Source organism: Thermobia domestica, chromosome 8 (genome assembly GCF_964235325.1).
Source record: "Thermobia domestica chromosome 8, izTheDome1.hap1.1, whole genome shotgun sequence".
NCBI classification, from domain to species: domain Eukaryota; kingdom Metazoa; phylum Arthropoda; class Insecta; order Zygentoma; family Lepismatidae; genus Thermobia; species Thermobia domestica.
The window spans coordinates 110,770,144-110,782,785 of NC_137461.1; positions in this window are offsets into that span (position 1 = coordinate 110,770,144).

Below are 12,642 nucleotides of genomic sequence, written 5' to 3' on the forward strand. Positions count from 1 at the left end.
ACTCCGAAAGGAAGCATTTTGTGCACCCAGGTTGGTCTATACCTTTTGTCTTATATTGGTGTCAGGAATCACCTCCCAAAAGTTTTCAATGTTGTTTTGAAACACCCTATATATAGTGTATGTGCGAGAATAAGAGAGAGAGAAAAAGAGAAAAATAGTAGGCCTAATAGGTAAATAATATAGGTAAATAACGTCGATCGGTATGGAGTAAAAAGGGTAGTAAATAGAGAATCGTTTCCTGCGATCAATTAAGCGTTCCAAGAATATATTCAATCTTTATTGTAATTTTTCAACGAAACCGGAAGTTGAGGAGATCTATTACCACTTGTAGTTTTAATATTAATTCAGAAAATATCATCCCACACAAACTAACTCCCTCACATGATATAAGGTGACACTGCCTCTTGTTTTCTCCTCTACCTATTGCAATATGATCTCATTTGTCGTTGTTGCTGTTGCGAGATGAAAAGAATCTTTATAAAATTCGAGACGAGACGGGGAACATATTTCCCGTCTCGTTACGAGAAATTTGACTAGTCTTATGGGCAACACTAGTTGATCCAAGTCTTAGGTCTTCAAACGCTGTTTTATTGTTACATGATTGACAGTTTAAAAATTATAAATTGATAAGTGATTTACGAAGATACTGAAGAGTATTTATCAACGGTTAAAGATGCCAGAGACGGACTGGGAGTACTAGGGCCCACCCGGAGAATGATGCTTAAGGGCATTGATGAATTACGAGTTGGTCTGGAGTCTGGACTGTCTTTTTTAGAAACGAACCCTTAGCTGAAGACTTGAATGGCTAAACCCCTACGAAATATAAGGATGTGCATGCGTATCTATAGCTAAGTATTTATTTAAAAGATCAAAAAGTAAATAGTACTTATTATTTTTCAAATTAATTCCTGCAAAGTTATTAGTGTTGTAAATCACAGGGCAAGATATGAAGGTGAAATGATAATGGCTTCATGGCTTAAAAAGTTAAGAAGTGTTAATAATTTACATTGAGCTTCAGCCTTAATTTATTTATAAATAAATATTATTATATAAATAAATAAATATAAATAAATTAAGACTGAAGCTCAATGTAAATTATTAACACTTCTTAACTTTTTAAGCCATGAAGCCATTATCACAGGTCAAAGTATAAATGTGAAGCCATAATGGCTTCACATTTATACTTTGACCTGTGATTTAGAACACTTTTAACTTTTCAGTAAATTAATGTGAAAACTTCTAAATATGACTTTAAAAAAAAAAAATCAGATTTTACTTAGATTTTGAGACGTTTCTTAATATTATTCTGTATATCATTGAAAAGGGCATATAAATGCTGTAAAATGACACAAATCCCATGTCTCTAGTTCAATTACTAGCGCTTCTAAAGCAATTACAAAAATTCAGTTCTCCTTTTAGCCCGATTTTTTTTTTTTTTTTTTTTTTTTGTGAATTTTACAGCTCTTTAAATGACAAACGAGTTGACATATCTCTACACATTTTTACATTTTTCTAACTTCATATTATCCGGCGTCGTAAATCTGCTCTCGGAGCAGGCAATTGGGGAGGCGAGCGCTGCCGCTGGCCATCCTGACTGAGGTTATCCAGGGTTTCCCCTCTTTCACACTAAACGAATGCCGGGATGGTACCTCGATTAAGGCCCTGGGCGCTTCCTTCCCAATCCCTTTGTTCGGAGGTGTGAGTTGGGGGGGGACGTCATCCCCCGGTCTTGAGATGGGCTTAGGTCTAAATTGCCATAAATATCTATTCAAATAAAGTTTCCCTTTTCCCTATACAGATAGCAACTTAAAATGACAATTTCCCTCGTAAAACCTCATTTCCTTCCAGTTGTCAGTCTATAAAATGTCCGGTGTGAGTGTGAACTTCGATACACGTAATGTAATGCATAGCGATCGTTATTTGCAATCTAACGGTCAATGCATATACATACTTTTCCACTTATAGTTAGTTGAATGTTATTGCTTTCCCACTAGGGCGCGTACAGGAAAGTTCCTTGTTTTTACTTTGCCTTGCTACTTCTTCTTATTTTTTCTGTGGGAGGGCGACTTTTCGAGTACCTTGGAGGCCTCCACGTGGATTAACCAGGCATTGGTCGTGGGTAAAGTCTTCCCCTTGAGGAGATAAATTGCTTTTTCGCTGACATCCCACAAATTCAAATAAATGAATGAAAGATTTAAAAAATATATAAAACTTACCTTTACCATTTGAGGAGTTTGTAGAGAAAGGAGTTTTCGCTGCTTTGGATCACTTCCAGATGCGACAAGTGCATTATTCTCTGCTTCTTTACGTTTTTGATATCCGGATTTTTCTTTCTTTCGATTTTGTGTTAATCGTGTACCTTTTCTTGATTCCATCACTACCAGATTTTAAAGAAAACCAAATTCGCCAAATGAAACAGTTCTACTCCTAAAGTATCACATATAGAACATAATCCTTACTACAGTTTTGGCATCACAAACATGCAGCTACTTGCGTTCTGTACGTTCTAACAATTCAAATTATATTATTTTTAAAGTTACTATTAATAGTTGAGTTGATTTTAGTTTAGCGTCCCTTTCAGCAGCGAGGCTATATGAGACGTGGACCTACTGATTAACGTGGAATCCGAACCACATGAGCTCCCGCCGGGAATCGAATCCGGGTCTCCCACGCCTACTATTAATAGCATAACTAAGATCGCGTGGCCTCAATTCCTCGCAAAATTCGCAAATGGGCCCTCGTCAATATTTGTGCACTATTGTTAGGTATACCAAATTAGAAACCCCATCTTGCTATTCCCTTCCTCTCAATCGACTCGAACTAAAAAAAAAGAAAAAAAAAACATCACAGAATATAAACAGCAGTACAAAACTTCAGATAGCATTGAGGAATATGGTGAACTGCATTTTATTTCTGTATGCCTTCAGTGGTTGTAATACAACTTCTGCTCCACACACTGAAGGGTAGAAAGTTGTGTATAAAATACTGAAAAAAAAAAAAAAATGAAGTACTGAGTAGAGAAATGGATGTTTTCAACAACCGAACATCATCTGCTGATGATATGGCATCTGCTGTAGAAAAATGTTATATAAATGTGCAGAAAAGAAAATCTGGATTGTATATACACAAGATTCTGAATGTACAAAAAGATTATATCCAAACAACAAATTAGTGACACTTTCAACTTAGCAGTACTATCTGCTGAAAATCTGTATAGTCTCTTTCAGCAGTAGAAAAATCAAGAGGTGACTCCAACTGAATGGGTTCTGGAGAATTTGTGGTGATTGCCTTCTTCCTCTAACAACATTTGAACAACCTGCTCCAGAATATTTGTTAAAGTTTATAGTATGCAACTGCCAAGCGAACGGCGGGAACAATAGGGTGCAAAAGAAGAGAGCTAGATTGTACATCATTTTGTGCGCAGAATAGTGGACACGGATGTGGTAATGGCACTACTTTAATTGAAGATGCAGATGAAGAAAGTGATGATGAAGCTGTCACCAAAACTAACTTCTTTGAGAAGGAAGTTAACGAAAACTGTGGATATTCAACTGCAAAACTCCACCGAGAAAAGTAAGTTTCAAAGTAAAATGGTATATTTAGAACTTTTGTTTAAGTTCATTTATTATTAGCAAGGCTTTTTACGGTGCCATATACACTGATCAGCAGTTGAATTAGAGACAGAACGAGAGTTGCAGAAACCACCCTGCAGAGGCTCCACCAGCGCATGTAAATGAAATACATGGTGAGGGTACTACTGTACTGTACTTTCTCTCTCGGTATCCGTGTCAGTGCAGTGTGCGATGAGCAAGACGAAAGACCTAGCGCATTTGACACTGGTCAAATCGTAGGGGCCCGACGATTGGGTGGCTTGATTTCGGAAGTGGCTGCGGCCTCGGATATTCAAAAGCAACTGTGCCAAAGGTGCATCTTGAGTACCTGACTTACGGTAAAACCGCACGCACACGGGCAAACTGCCGCGGTCAGGGACGTGTCGACGACAGGGGTAGACGCCGAGTGGTCCGCATCGTAACATCGATAGACTGTCCATAGTGCGTCAAATCGCGGAGAGGTTCAATGCAAGACAACAACGCCGTGTCAGCGGCCACAACGCGAGTATCTCTTCTAACAGCACAACACAGGAAACAATGTCTAACATGGGCAAAGGACCACTGCCTCTGGACCGTGGAAATGTGAAAAAAGGTTGCCTGGACTGTTTCACATTGGTACATGCCTATGAACCGGTAAGGGTGCGTCGCCAACCGCAAGAAGAAGTGGATCCATCGTGACAGCAGGGAACTGTGCAAGCCGGAAGTGGTGGAATTCTCATCTGGGGAATTTTTACGTGGACTGAAATAGGGTCCTCTAACACGTGCAACACAGTCTCTCATAGTTAAACGCTACCGCGAAATTCTGGATGACCATGTCATGCTATTTTTTTTTCGGCTACTACATCCAGGTGGTGACCTCATCTTGGAGCAGGATAATGCGCCGGTCTACCTCTGTAGGATGGCAGCAAGCTGGCTTGTTGAGCACTCCTCTAATTTGGCAACACTTCCCTGGCAACACGGTCATCGGGCCTCAATCCGATCTAACACATCAGGAACGCCATTGAACTACGCCTTCGGCTGTCGACGCTCTTCCAACTAACCTGAAAGCTCTGTGGGAGATTTTGCAGCAGATATGGATTGAGATGCCACAACAACACTTCAGGTGCCTCGTGGACTCCATGCCGCGGCGAATAGCCACCGTTATCAAAGTGAAAGAAAGTGTTACATGCTATTAGGTACGTGTCTGCTTCCTTTTTATAACTACAATACTTTCAAGTTTAGCAGGTGCGCAGAAGAATCTAAGTACAACTGTAAAAACTAGTACGTATAGTGAAATAGTGAAAATCATGAAACAGGACATAATGGTATTGCTGTAAATCGGATACAAATTGCATCTTGAAAATTCCGGTAAATATATATTCCTTCATTTTTAATAATTAATCCATTGTTTAAATCATCATTTTTATTTTTTCCTAAATTTATATTTTCAAGCGTTAATAGATAAAACTTTAAGGTACATTGAACTTTTGGTAACGCGTAGCCAAGTAGCCAAGGTCCGGACCCAACTTCGAAACCAGAAATGACACATATAGTCTGGTCTCTTAAGGATAGGATCGTGACAGACCGGACACAAGTATGAAACTTGGCAGACTGAAAGTACTTTGGTATTCAATTCGTTTTAGGGTCGGGTGCCAAAATTTTCTGGCTGCCATTTTGAAATATGCCGCCATATTGGATTTTATGTAATGTTCTCTTAAAAGATCATTATCTCGGTAACCAATGGTCCGATTTTGATGATTCTTTTTCTAAATTATAAGTTAAGCCCGAATATAATCGACTATAACAGTAATGAAGATAAGGAAATGTAACAAAAACGAGAAAATTAGAAATATTTAAGATTTTATGAAACATATTTACTTATGAATGAGTTTTTCTCCAAAATGGTCCATCTTAAGAAAGTATGCACCCTATAGCGTTTGAAAGAGCTTTAATTTGATGTATAATACGTTAAAATGCTATGAAAAATAGTCTAAATATAAGTCTTGAAAACAAACCCAAAGCAAATAGGAAGACTGCGTAATCGGTCAACTTTGTGAAATTTAGCGGTGTCTGGCAGAAATTTTATCATTAAATTATCTAGTTATTATTCTTGTCATGATTACTTAATAATAACTACGTTTAATCAGAGCTCCCTCGTGGCTAAGCGGTTTGGCGTGGGAGACCCGGGATCGATTCCCGGCGGGAGCTCATGTGGTTCGGATTCCACGTTAATCAGTAGCTCCACGTCTCATATAGCTTCGCTGCTGAAAGGGACGCTAAACTAAAAATCAACTCAACTCAACTACGTTTAATCATGACTTAGTATTGTTATGGGAGTTTTCATTGCAGCAGTTCTATGTAAACATGAACCATTTTTTTTCTTCATAATATTGGTTATTATAATGTAACTGTGAACACATTAAAAGTGTATTGTGTCTTTTAAGTTGAAAAATATCATTCCTTGCAGTATTTGAAATAATATGTTTATTAAGTGTTTTCTAGGCGATTCGTGTTCAGAATTCCTGAGGATCTATAAAGATTTCGATAACTTAGAAGATATCTATGAAACTTGTCACTGGAAAATAATAATTAGTAAACACACTAATTGACAATGCAGCGAAGTGGCATAAACAATGCAGACTGAAGTTTGTCGTCTCAAAACTAAAAAGAGAAATCGCAAAAGAATAGAAAACAAAAAGTAAACAGAAATCAACAGAAAATAATGAACCAAAGCGTAAGAGGAGAAATGAAAGTAGAGGAAACGTAATTCCACCGGTTTATATTTTTTGTAATTCTGGGAAAGGGGTTAGAAAAAACTGTCACTTACGTTTGACAAAAATCTTAAGGAAATGGCTTAATAATTACAGGATATATTTCTGCTTTCAAAAATTTCCGGAGGAGACTTGGTAGCAACGGAGGCTACATACCATATACAGTGCTTATGGATGTATAAAAATAGGTACAGAAGTTGGAAAAGGGAGAACAGATCTTTAAATGAAACCGAAAGTCAAGATGATGATGTTTTAGAATCTCGTGTATTTGATGAACTCATAGATCACTTGGAATGTAAAATAGAAGACTTCATTTCATTTTCAATTTGTCAGAGATGCACAGTCAATATGGAAACAAGTTGAGAGCGGTGGGTTTATCAAAAGCAGTGAATAAAACAAGACTAAAGAACAAAATTCTCGTTCATTTTATTTCTGATTGTACTAAACAGTGATGGCAAAATATGTTATTGCTATTTAAAGAAAGGACGCTAGAAATTACTCAAGGATTTCATGTCTAAACGATCAAATGAAGAGAGATTTTTGCCTTCTCAATGTGTTCAAAGTCTTTAAGAAGAAATATGATAAACTGGGAGTGTCAAACATTTTCAGGATACTTTACAGAAAACTGTCAAGATAAAAGTGTTCCAGAAAGTCTAAAGAATTTCGTTCAATTGCTGCTGTATGGATCTAACATAGAAAAAATTTCTACAACATATTCTCAACAGGGGCGTCATTTAGGGGGGCAGGGAGGGGCAATTGCCCCCCCCTGAGTTTGAGATTTCTATAGATTTTATCAATAAAATAGTAGTAAATCAGTGAAATACGCGAAATTTTACTTATATCAAGGGGTTTTGCCCCCCAAGCAAAATCTGAAATGACGCTCCTGATTCTCAAACTGCCCTAACAATAAGACAATTAATATATTTTAATTTTAAGAACAGAAGATTAGCACCACGAAAAAAGGCACAACATATCTCATGAACCGCCGCTCCCACTGTATGTAGGTTTACAGATACACACTCTTACTTGCTAGAAAAAAGATTGTCAACAATTTACATAACTTAGACATTTTTGTAACATATAATCGTGTGATCCAAATTGAAGATCAGATAGCAGCAGTGACATGCAGACGTTACAAATTAGAGGGTCTTGTTTGCCCCTTTCCATTAAGGACTAATGTGTACACCATCGGTGCATTGGACAATTTAGACCACAACACATCATCAACCACTTCGACAGGATCTTAACATGGAACAAGTATTAGCGTATTCCAATTACCTTCCGATTTCAGCCCTGGTTTACCCCCAATGCGAATTGAAGTTTCTTCATCAGTATAATCTTACTTATTGTCAGATATCTATGTTTTTGTGCAAAAGTATCATCATGTGATTTTGACAAACTGTAAGTTCCTATTACTGTTCAAGAACAAATACGGTCAGGGCTCGAAGAAGCACTTTAGACAGAGAGCCGGTGAATTGAAAGAAATTCTCCGCTAGGTGAAAATAAATGCTTGTGGGCAGAGTATCATTTGACTCAATCAGGAAGTGTACGTTCTATTAAAGGTACCAACGTTATGTTGCCAATTTTTACTGAAAAGTGGAGTCTCTTTCAATGGTGAAGCATGGCATGTCTATCATAAAGAAAATTACTGCTCGATGTAATCCTAATCAAATACAGGTTATTTTTCTTGAGCAACCTCTCTTTGCAATGGCAAAACAAATAAAGTGGAGATGGTCCGATTCATACTATGGAGAAGTTCTATCGTTATGTTTGGTGGACTACAAGTAGAAATGGCCCTTTGAAGAGTGTTAGGCCACATACTAAATGGTACTGGATGGACATCGTCCATAGCTGAGGCCGGAGTAGCAGGTTCAGAGTCAGATAATTCATTCCTGGACTGCTCACACCTAATCAGAACCGGAAGAGCACAGCAAAAACCAGCTGTAGTTCTAGGCTTTCTTCAAATGGCAGAGCTTCATACAGAACAAGAGTCCAGAAACTGTAAACAAGAATTCTTACAGTGGTGGAAAGGAATGATATATATAAAAAAAAAAGATCTATGTTTTCATATTGGGATTTTGTACTGAAATTGGAACTTCTAATTTTGATATGTTAGAGCTCACCGACAAAGTAACTTCCTATTATATGTAACTGTGTTGGAGCGTCTTCTGCCTCTATCTGTGCATCTCAGGGACCTGACGAGTTTAAATGAAGGAAAGGCAGAATTTAAGAGAATTGGATGTTTTCAAAGACTAAGTTTTGTTTCATGCCGTTCAACGAAAATAACAGTGTTAGAGACTCCAGTGGAGCCATTAACTAAAAATCCACGTGCTTTTCAACGGTGGATCTCACTGCTCCTGAGTTATGCAGACCCACAAAAGAATTTGAAGATGCTGCACACATTGAGCAAATAATTAACGAAAATTACGTTGGAAGTGATGTAAGTTTTAAGAATATTTGTCAAACATTGCATGACGCAATTTTTGCTGCAGGAAATCCTATTTTAGATACGTAACAGGTAATGAATCTATCATCACATGCGTATGCCTTACAGGATCTTCAGAAACTGTTGCAGAAATAAAAGTGATTGGTAAAACCAATATGAAGAGTTTGTTGACTTGGTGTTTGTAAAACGAAGCAAGTCAATTTAGTCTCCTATAAAAAGGAATAGCTTTCTTTCATGAGAAAACTTAAAGAAGGGTAGGAGATCATCCTAACAGAAGATAAATGAATTGAGAAATGATTACAGTTTGTTCAGTGGGCTGTATATGTCATGCAAACCGCGTGAGGGTGATCTACAAGACTTTTTTCTCATGAAAATCGTAGTTGGCTATCATCATTGATCACGAGAAACTTTTACTGTCGTCAAACAAGTCTGAACTACTGAATATTTTCAAGTCCAGAAAACTTCGGCTGGGTGAAAGGAGGTGGTTCGTGGAAGCCCTTATGGATGACCAAACCAGAAGTTTCTAAAAGTTCAAGAGAATTGCTAAAGTATGGCTGCAAAGCTCTTCTTCTTTGCTCAAAACAGTGCGTATGTTCAACGAATGGTGTTCAATATACAGATCTTTGCTGCTGCGTAAGCTCCTGTGATGAACAGCAATGTGACTAAGAAGTATTTTTTCTTTGTGGAATAGGCGATTGGATGTTATCAATTTTTGCCACTTTGTTAGCATTTTGATTTGGAATATCCAGTTTTTCAGTAGCTATTTATTATGTTTGAAAGAGTTAAATTTAAAAATTGACATATATGCAAAGACGTATTTATGATGTGGCTTTTTGTGTCTTACATAATATAATTTATATGAACAGTATAATGTTCATTTAATAACAATAGCAATAATGCAAATAATATTGATTTAAATAACAATTACAAAAGTGGAGAAAAAATATTAATTTGCCAGGTTCTGAGCATGCTTGTTATCACATAACATCAAGATTCGTCTAGTTGACTCTCTGCACACTCTTTGTATTCTATTGTACTGATTTCTTAATTTAACTATATTTAGGTTATTTTTCATCGCATTTTAACGTATTATACATCAAATTGAAGCTCTTTATATGCTCTTTCAAATGTTATAGGGTACACGCTTTCATAAAATTGACCATTTTGGAGAAAAAATCTTTTATATGTAAATGTTTCATAAAATCTTAAATATTTCTAATTTTCTCGTTTTTATTACATTTCCTTATCTTCATTACTGTTATAGTCGATTATATTCGGGCTTAACTTATAATTTAGAAAAAGAATCATCAAAATCGGACCATTGGTTACCGAGATAATGCTCTTTTAAGAGAACATTACATAAAATCCAATATGGCGGCATATTTCAAAATGGCAGCCAGAAAATTTTGGCACCTGACCCTAAAACGAATTGAATACCAAAGTACTTTCAGTCTGCCAAGTTTCATACTTGTGTCCGGTCTGTCACGATCCGAGCCTTTTTTGTTGTTAAGAGACCAGACTAATAGACTTACATACAAAAAGCTGGTGCGAAAATCTTCTTTCAGGGTTCTTGCGCACTCCCTGCCTACGCCACTGTTTACGAACTATTTATTAAACTAGTCGGACTTCCAAACCTGTTAATACTTACCATAAATTGCAATGAAAAACCGTTTCAAATCACTAAATATCTTTTTCTTTATGTTAAATGATTCATTCAAATGTTTTTACAGAAATTGTGCGCAGTCCGATGACGTTTGAAACTTCATTGCGTATCTCTGACATTGTATATAGTGACAATATATACATCGTTTTAAAGCTTATGAAATTTCCAACAACTTTTATTCGAGCACTTTTTTTTTCATATTTCTACTTTGTTAAGTTGTATGAGACAATGAAAAGAATATGTCCGCTAATACAGATTCCAATTTTTCACTTTATCCTAAAGTTATGCAAAAATGGCTACTCGGAAAAAGTGAAAATAACCTGATACATTGCCTATAATATTAGAAGTATAATAAAGATAGAATGATCCTTCTACATTAAAGGGTGTAGAAGTTATGTGGCATAAACTAAGTGCATGTGAGGAATCTAAGATGACAGACTATTTATTCAAAATGGCGGAAAACCCGCAAATGAATTTTTTTGGATTTTCTGGAGGTTAATGAAGACGAACAAATTTCAGAAGGCTCCATCTTTTTATTTTAAAGGTCTACCTGAAACCTTTGTTTGACTGCACTAAATGTCTTTGTTACTCTTAGATAAGAAAAGACAGAATATTCCATGAAAATCCTCCTACTGTAAGGAAACCGTGTTAGACATGGAGTTGAAAATACGAGTTGTGGCGTTAGAAATAGCCAGGTACCCACACGTTAGAAATCAGTCCCGTGACACGAAACACAAGAATTCGGGCCCCACATGTTTGAGCTCCGGTTCTTTCTATTCGATATCAAATATATTGCGCTGTCTCTTACTGACATGCATCATCACAGTATTATCTTGTAATGTTCAATTGAATAACATTCAGGCAGGATAATAAGGAAACTTTTTTGAGCAAAGAGCACAGAGAATTTGGCATGAACATCCTTTGGGGCCCGATTTCTTGGGCATCGGGCCCCGGGTCAGATTTACTACATTACCGGAGTGCTCAGGAGAAACCTACCTTTCCAATGCAACCACCCACGTCCAAAAACTCATGATTTATTGGTGAATAGAAGGGAACCGACCCTATACTTTCGGGGCCCGATATCTGGGGACTTCAGGCCCCAGGCTTGATTTGTGACATCACCGCTGTGCTCAAGGAACCACGATCTTTTCATTGACACCTCCCACGTCCAAGAACTACATATTTCATTGGTGAATAGACGGGACCCAAGATCGAAAATTCAGGGCCCAATTTCTAGGACTTCGGGCCCGTTTTCTGACATCACCATTGTGCTCAGAGGACTATTATTTATTGCCACCACTCGCGTCCAACAACGCCGTGTCCAACACGGTTTCCTTACCATAGGAGAATCAGCTCCATACTCTTTATAGGTTATTGATTACACATCACATTATTGAATACATAAATTGTGGAATGCATATAGAAATTACATTTTCAGGTTTATAACTTACATGTATTTTTAAGACGTTTTTATTGTCTTATTGGTTTTTCATCAAACAAGGTTAAGGGTTAGTTAGGGGCTTCCTTTCTCTAGGGCCTCCACCTGTTCGCTAGCACTGCAGTACGCCTCCGGATACTATGAGCGAGAACGAGGTTTTGTATTGTTATAACTAATCGAGCAACATCTTAAGTGATCTTGCAGAGGGCAAAGCCCATCCGAAAATTTCCGGTTATCTGGGCGGCCACTCCACCTCTGAAAGATACACAAGTCGTTACACAACATATTCTAGTAATAAATATGGTTTAAATGTTGTTATATCGCACAATTCATGGGCCCCTCATGATACGGAAGGTTTCAAATAACTTCTAGATGAAAATAAGAAAAAGTAGAGCTTAAATTAAGTACATAAAGGTAAAAAAGAGACGAGAGACAAGCACTTTCGAAGAATTGAAATGAAACGAGTGTTCTACAAGATTTCCAAGAAGAGACGAAAAATTTATTTGTGAACAACACCAGTCTTCTTTTCTACCCAATTAAAATCTTTATTCTTGAGTGTTCCTAAATACAGATTAGAATACGTACAGAAAGCATTTTGTTTCTTATAACGGATATGCTATTGGTGTATTATTTCATTTCCTATAGTTTTATTCCATTGAATAAGAAGCAAAATTAATTTTGTAAGTACTGGATAAAATAACGATATGCTTGTCTACACGAAAAAGGAATGTACT